General features: G+C 31.7%; 1 non-coding gene across 1 annotated transcript; it reads right to left on the bottom strand.

Moving 5' to 3' along the window:
* Nucleotides 1-7093: 7093 nt before the first annotated feature.
* Nucleotides 7094-7165, bottom strand: Trnae-uuc (transfer RNA glutamic acid (anticodon UUC)). Its single transcript has one exon. It is a non-coding gene; the product is annotated as a tRNA-Glu (tRNA).
* Between the last annotated feature and the right edge of the window lie 1631 nt (nt 7166-8796).

Consider the following 8796-nt stretch of genomic DNA (forward strand, 5'->3'; position numbering starts at 1 on the left):
CGTACATTTTGAAATCATGCAACTGATTTTGTTAAAAATTTAAATATCGTTGAGAAGTCAAAGATTGTCGAAAAAAAAGAGCCAAAATTTTATCCTTGTAAAAAGGAACATCTGCTAGCTCTCCTTGGATAAGAAAATAAAGTCGTAGTCTCCAGGTTTTAAAGTATGGATACGTTGTAGTTTATATGGATGAAAGTTGTTCTCTTTAAGAATTATTGATATTCTGGATTTACCAATTTTATCTCGAAGCGAAGATGCCTTTTTTCGCAGAGATACTTTTCCACTGTAGATGGCATTACAGTCAACTTTTCTCTTCACTTGGTAACGATTTTTTGACGCTTGTTGCTGAACTTATTATTATTTATCTCCACATGATTTGAATTTTTCCATAATTCTCATTTGTATTTGTGTATATTTTTTCCTGGATGTCTGTGGTTAAATATTTCAGCTACGTCATAAGTTAACACACACTAAACTTTACCTGCAAGTTAACAAATTTTATTTGACGTTCATTGTCAAACAATTCATGCTATTAAGAAATTATTTGTTTATCAGTGCGTCGTAGATGTAATTGCATATTTGAACGTAATTTTTAGTACTTATCAACGTTTATTAACAATTTTCAATATTGTCAAAAATAAAGATACATACTTTATTTCTTGAGCAAAATTCATATTTTCTGATATACCAGAAAAAATTAATACAACAAATGATATTTTGCAAAGCAATCCCAAAATTATGTATTTAAATTAACCGCATTTAATTATTGGTTGGCAACTAAAAGACACCAGATTTACGTTGGCAGCGTTTATTGTGTGGCGTTTTATGTCGTTTTCACCGGTTTAATGGTGGCTTTTCGGTCGTTGTTAGTAAATCTATAAATGTTTTAAATGAAACATTTGTGGTATATTTCCACAACAAATATATCAGGCACTAAAGACATACACACGGCATTCTAAAATGTCGCAGAAACATCCCACATGAGATGTCATAAAGACGTTGAAAAAGGTGACGTGGACGCTGCCAGAAACATGTCTGGTACATCTGTAAGGAAATATTGTCGCAAGCAAATGTCTCCGGCATGTTTTTGTGTTATTAGGGACATAGTCCTCCCCATTTCTAAGTGAGATGGAATTGCTGATATTGCATTATGAAGTACACAAATTTCCAACGTATTTTTATATGACAAGACTTTCACTTTAGAAACGTAAAAGTACAGAAGACTAAAATCGCACCCACTATTTAATGTTTACTAGGTCATTTAATATGGTTCAAGGCTCCAAGTAACACTTGTATCGTCTGCAAAGAGACAGATGATGTGCAGACTAGCGATATCATTTATAAACAGTAGAATCAAAGTAGGGACTAAGATTGAACCTTGAGGCACCACACATTTTATAGACTTGCATTTAAAAGAGGAACATTTTTCTTTTGAAAGGTATATGGGTGGATCATGGGAAGGAGTTTTTTTTCCAACATTTACAAAATAACTGTTAAGAGAGTCAAGTGAAGTAAAGATTGAGCCCTTCCTAATGTATTCAAAATAGACCATGTTTCCTTACCGACGTTACCTTCCTTGGCTAGCTTCACATATGATAAATATCCTTATAGTTTTGTGACACATTTTTCTGTAAAGTCTCGAAAAATTCTTTAAGTGTGACAATGAGCGCATGTTCTTTGTAGATCAACCGAAGCCTCTATTAGACCAAGGCTTATGATGCTTGATTTTGACAGGTCGAATTATCAGAGGTGAAATTCCAATCACTTGTTTGATATGAGTGCTTGAAGTTGAAAGAAGAGCATTTTTATCTCTAACAATACAGCGTAACTTGCGTGTCTTAAAGGATCAATGGAGAAATAGCGTGCTGTATAAATATTGAAAAGTTAAAAACGTCATCAGTTTTCCTACTTTCCCCTATCTCAGACTCAAGAATCATTGATGGTCGTACTGCAATTATTATGTTGTTCATATTTAAAGAAATAAATTATGTTTTTAAGTAAGTAACAATAAAGTTACTTATTTAGCATCAGAGCTATATAATATGTATAAATTAAAAAAAAATTTTTTGCATCATTGCAATAAAAATGAAAATGTTTAATATACAAAAATATATATACAGGGTGGTCTAGTTTAAACGTCATTAATTTCAATACGAGAATTTAAAAAGAAATAGACTTTCATTATAAAATTTTTCTCAGAAATATTTAATAACAAAGATGCGGGGTGTTAAAGTTAAGAATAATTAATTGTTTATTTATCATATCAACTTTTAAACTATCAGATTAATTTTAATTAAATTTCGCATGCAGGTTATTGTAATGAATTGTCAATGACTGATAAAGCTAATTTTTAAAAACATTGCCAGTGGCGTAACATACGGAGGGACTTGGTCCTTTTTTGGCTCAAATCTGCGAGGCGATAAAATATTTTTTATATATATGTGATATCGAGGTCGTGTTATTACATATTTGAGGTGTAGTGATCGAGTATAAAGAGATATTACCTATGTAAGTCCCTTGTCAATTTTTTAAATGCCGAAATTTTTTTCCTTGTGTAAACAAAATCGTATGTGATTTTGTTTACACAAGGATCAACATTTATTTATGAACTTTTTGTAATTACTGAAAAACCTACCCTTACCCCCCCCACCCACCCCACACAACTTACCAGTAAGAAATTATTTTCAAAAATTATTGTTTCCCAAAATAATACGCATGAATATCACCTGGTTTCGTTGTTAAGCAAAATTCATATTTTCCGATATACCTTATATACGACTGGAAATAATTAATATCTGATGGTTGAATTTACGGTTTTGGACCAAGCAGAACTTTCTATACCGAATATATTTTTTTTTAATTAATAATAAAAAAGTTTCGAATGAATGTACATACGATACATGTCCGAAACATTGGGTCATAAACGGTACGTTTCTGGCATGTCCTGTGTTATCTGGGGTACCATACTCATATATTATAACCGTGTACAGCTTTTATATTATAATTAAATCCATCCTTTTTCTCATTCAACAGGTATCCGCCCTACAAATCGTGGTCGGTTCCATCCTGTTGGGCGCCATCTTCCTTATTGTTGGTCTGGTCCAGTTGGTACCGAACGCAGCAGACGTCGATCACAGGTACTTTTTTATCGGTTTGGGCGTTGCTTTGTTGGCAGTAGGCCTTGTAATGACGGCTGTCAGATGTTTTATAATGCATTGCCATAGAAACACCCGAATAGTGATGGAAGATCCTCAGCCTACTTTAGACGCTGTTAACAGCATAGATGTGATAGTTCAGAGACGAGACACGCAGGTTTGTAGATGATTAGTGTAGGTTTTATTAACGGAAATAGCTCGGGAAAATCGCTGTTTCACTCTTACTTTTGACTGTTTTCTCTTTTGTGTACTTTTAAGTGCGAAAGAGAAGTCAAAAGTGAGATTTCAGTTAGTGCCCAATTCCTTTTCTTGATCGATCTGTATAGAGTCGTTTCGTGTAGATTTATTATTGAAAATATCCTTAGAGGGTCAAAAGTGAGTTTTCAACCCTTTCCTGATAGATCTACATAATGTAAGAATATATTAACCAGAACCCCTTTTTACTTGCTAAATTTAAGTTATAACGTTAATCACATTTAGTAATTTCTGTATATAAGTGTCCTGTTCTATCAAACCTTTTGTCTTCTTCTTTTTTAGGCGGTGGCGGCCATGGGATTCATTCTCCTCTCTTTCCAAGAAAACTCTCTTGATAGGCCAAAATATATCAACTAATGTCTTCTTTCTCTTTCTTTTGTACCTCTTTTGATAAGAAAATACTATTTTTATATAGAATTACTTACGATTCCGCTTACGACCTTTGACTATGGACCAGTGTATATAAAAATAGCGACAATTTTTTTAATATTATATTAAAAACTAGTGTGATATCTTGGGAGATTGAACTACTAGAAAGCGGTTAATTAGATGTAAAATTAAAAAGGGCATTTGCCATTCTGCCATTGGATTTAGCACCAAAGGATTTTCTAATTTTTTAATTTGTTTTTGTTGGAGCAAATTGTAGAAAGCATGTAGAATGCAAACAAGTTGACATAGGTTTGATATAGAGTATATAAAATTGCAGAAAATCATACAAAGATAATGGTTAAAGCTCATTTGGCATTATGATATTGAATTCAGGATTATAGGTTTTTCTGAGCTAATAAATGTTTTTTTGTGGAAAAAAATTATAGAAAAGAGATGCTGAATTAGATGATGGAATGGTACACAGGGTTTATAGAGCATATAAAATTGCAAAAAATCGTGCATTATGCAATCGTGCAAATGGTCTCCAAGAAAGAGAGTTGAACCTCAGGATCTCATTTTAAAATCCTAAATCTCAAAAACTATTGGGAATATTCTCGCGAAATAAAAAGCGTAATATCCAGAAGGATATTCTGTACAAATGTTCTTTAACACCCAAATTGATTCAAGCAACAGTTTTGGAAATATCCGGCTTTTTACGCAGTGGTCTTCAAGAAAGAGAGTTGAACCTCAGGATCTCACTTTAAAGTCCCAAATTTTAAAAACTACTGGGAATATTCTCGTTAAACAAAAGGCGTTATATGCAAAAGAATATTCTGTATAAATGTTATTTAACACCCAATTTGATTCAAGCAACAGTTTTGGAAATATCCGGCTTTTTATGCAGTGGTCGCCAAGAAAGAGATTTGGACCTCAGGATCTCAGGTTAAAATTCCAAATCTCAAAAACTACTGGGAATAGTCCCGTGAAACAAAAAGCATAATACCCGGAAGGATATTCTGTACAAATGTTCTTTAACACACAAATTGATTTAAGCAATAGTTTTCGAAATATCAGGCTTTTTATGCAGTGGTCTCCAAGGAAGAGATTTGAACCCCAGGATCTCAGTTTAAAGTCCCAAATCCCAAAAACTACTGGGAATATTCTCGCGAAACAAAAAGCGTTATATTTAGAAGGATACTCTGTACAAATGTTCTTTAACACCCAAATTGATTTAAGTAATAGTTTTGTAAATATCCGGCTTTTTATGCAGTGGTCTTCAAGAAAGAGAGTTGAACCTCAGGATCTCACTTTAAAATCCTAAATCTCAAAAACTATTGGGAATATTCTCACGAAATAAAAAGCGTAATATCCACAAGGATATTCTGTACAAATGCTCTTTAACACCTAAATTGATTTAAGCAATAGTTTTGGAAATATCCGATTTTTTATGCAGTGGTCTCCAAGGAAGAGAGTTTAACCTCAGGATCTCACTTTGAAGTCGCAAATCTCAAAAACTACTGGGAATATTCTCGCGAAACAAAAAGCATAATATCCAAAAGAATACCCTGTATAAATGTTCTTTAACACCCAAATTGATTCAAGCGATAGTTTTGGAAATATCCGGCTTTTTATGCAGTGGTCTCCAAGAAAGAGAGTTAAACCTCAGGATCTCACTTTAAAATCCTAAATCTCAAAAACTATTAGGAATATTCTCGCGAAACAAAAAGCGTAATATCTAGAAGGATATTCTGTACAAATGTTCTTTAACACCTAAATTGATTTAAGCAATAGTTTTGGAAATATCCGATTTTTTATGCAGTGGTCTCTAAGGAAGAGATTTGAACCCCAGGATCTCACTTTAAAGTCCCAAATCTCAAAAACTAATGGGAATATTCTCGTCAAACAAAAAGCGTTATATGCAAAAGAATATTCTGTATAAATGTTTTTTAACACCCAATTTGATTCAAGCAACAGTTTTGGAAATATCCAGCTTTTTATGCAGTGGTCTCCAAGAAAGAAATTTGATCTTCAGGATCTCACTTTAAAGTCCCAAATCTAAAAAACTATTGGGAATATTCTCGTAAAACAAAAAGCGTAATATTTAGAAGGATACTCTGTACAAATGTTCTTTAACATCCAAATTGATTAAAGCAATAGTTTTGGAAATATCCGGCTTTTTGTGCAGTGGTCTCCAAGGAAGAGATTTGAACTCCAGGATCTCACTTTAAAGTCCCAAATCTCAAAAACTACTGGGAATATTCTCGTTAAACAAAAAGCGTTATATGCAAAAGAATATTCTGTATAAATGTTTTTTAACACCCAATTTGATTTAAGCAACAGTTTTGGAAATATCCGGCTTTTTATGCAGTGGTCTCCAAAAAAGAGATTTAAACTTCAGGATCTCACTTTAAAGTCCCAAATCTCTAAAACTACTGGGAATATTGTCGTGAAACAATAAGCGTAATATCCAGAAGGATACTCTGGACAAATGTTCTTTAACATCCAAATTGATTCAAGCAATAGTTTTGGAAATATCCGGCTTTTTATGCAGTGGTCTCCAAGAAAAGGATTTGGACCTCAGGATCTCAGTTTAAGGTCCTAAATCTCAAAAACTACTGGGAATATTCTCGTGAAACAAAAAGCGTAAGATCCAGAAGGATACTCTGTATAAATGTTCGGAGCTCATTGGTCAATCTGCCATTGAATTCGGCCTCAAAAATTTTTCTAATCTTTTACTTTTTTTCTAAGAGAACCGTTGAAAGGAGGTGCTGAATTGGGTGACAGAACAACAAGTAGCACAGAGGTTTGATATAGATAGAACATACAAAAGGTTGGTGCTGAATTAGATGATGGAATGGCAAGCGGTGCTAATATAATAATTTTCAAATTTTTTGCTTATAAAATTCGCAAGACATTATTTGAAAAGTTTGAAATATATAGAAAAATACTAGAAGAGTTCAGCAATGATTTTGCATGAATGGCTTCAAATGCCTGGAATAAATTCTCTATGAAAATGAAAAAAAATTAATTTTTAGATGATTTTGGATTGGTTTTTGAAAAAAATATAATTTAGTATCTCCTCTCCAAACACAGACAGACCAGAAAAACGTTCAGTGCCGAATCCAATGGCAGAATGGCAACTACGGTCCGAGATCTACTCTGAATTATTAAAATTTGTAACCAAATAATGAGCTAAGAATTGGATGCCTGATATTAAAAATTAATAACAATAATTATAAATCAATTTAATTTTTTTAACTAGGGGTACGTGTAGATAGAATATTATTTAAATATTTGAATAAAACAAAAAATTATTCCGATACCGGGAATCGAACCCGAGCCTCCTGGGTGAAAGCCAGGTATCCTAGCCACTAGACCATATCGGATGTGAGTAAACAGTTTGCAGATCAACGAATCTTGACAAATAAAGATGCAAAATTTGAAAATTGACGAAACACATACTGCAGGTTATTTTTGTAAATTCCTCATAAAATCACTAATTTTATATATTTTCAATCACAAGAATCATTATTGATTGTGTGCAATGATAAACATTAAGTACAAAAAGAATGAGATGAAAAAAAGTCATTATTTTTACCAATTTTCAGATATTAAAATCCATTTATTAGCTGCAAAAATTATTAAAGATCGTTCTTGGTTTATATGAGCTAATTGGTACAAATTGCATAAACGGTATTTTATTTAACTCAAAATACGTGCATCCATTCATGTCTTAAAAACCAATATTTTTATTTTACTCGGTTAGAAAATAACCCCAAATTCATGCAAAAATTAATTTTTGTTCATACTAATATTTTTGAGTTTGTATTAGCTAATTGGTACAAATTGCATAAACGGTATTTTATTCAAAGAATACTTACATAGATTTATTTCTTAAAAAGCATAATTTATTTATTTATGTACAAACTGTATGATTGTCTAAGCTTTATTCGTTAGCCAATTACCCCAAATTCAAGCAAAAATTAAATTTTGTTCATACTAATATTTTTGAGTTGTTTAAGCTAATTGGTACAAATTGCCTGAACGGTATTTTATTTAACTTAAAATACATCCATTCATGTCTTAAAAAATATATTTAATTTATGACAATATTTTTTATTTGTGTACAAACTGCATGATGTATGTAATGCAGCCTTTTGTATGTAATGTTTCAAATTACGTTCAAAGAATGATAATTTAAGACACATGTTGAGACATTCAAGTTCATCTCAGTCTTAAAAATCATAAACGATCGTAATGAAATGAGACTTTTTGTGTATAATAATAAAAATTACGTTCAAAAATTACTTTTTATAAAAAATTAGTCTATTGACTTTCAAGGATCAACAAATGGTAAGCTTGCAAGTTTTATTGACGAATATCATATACGTATATTGTTCAATTTCACGTCTAAGAACTCTCAGAAAGGCAGTTAGCCCTCTAGTGTATCTGGATAAAGATTGGGTAATAAATGGAGTCTTGTGTGCTGAATTTAATGGCAGAACGTATACACGAAGTCTTAAAAGCCTTTGTCAACAGTAACGAGTTTAGGAAGTTAACTCCATACTCTAATAGAGATATAAAATAAGGTTGAAAGTAATTTCTACTTCCAGGCATTTTAATCGTAAGAATTGAATATTCTAGCGACTCTAGTAGTTCAATATCCTAAGCCCTAACCTATAAAATACATTATTTTTAAATATTACAAAAAAAAATACTCGTGCCAAATGTAACGTTTCACATATCAACTTTTACAAAATTATATAGAGTTTTCTTTACTATTACATATATAGTGGATTTCCTTTTTTAAATAATATTATGTACCTAATATTCAATAATACCGAATTAAAAAAAAGCAACTCTTCATTTTTTTTTTGTTAAATAAAACCCAAAGTACGGTCCATATAAGGTAAAGTAAACAAAAAAAAAACAACATGCATCTTTTGAAGCTTTTTTTCATTTATTTTTGAGTTTACTTTAGAATATCTTGTTTTTATTTTTTTGAATTTTTGAGAAG

The sequence above is a fragment of the Anthonomus grandis genome, chromosome 6 (assembly GCF_022605725.1).
Source record: "Anthonomus grandis grandis chromosome 6, icAntGran1.3, whole genome shotgun sequence".
NCBI lineage: Eukaryota > Metazoa > Arthropoda > Insecta > Coleoptera > Curculionidae > Anthonomus > Anthonomus grandis.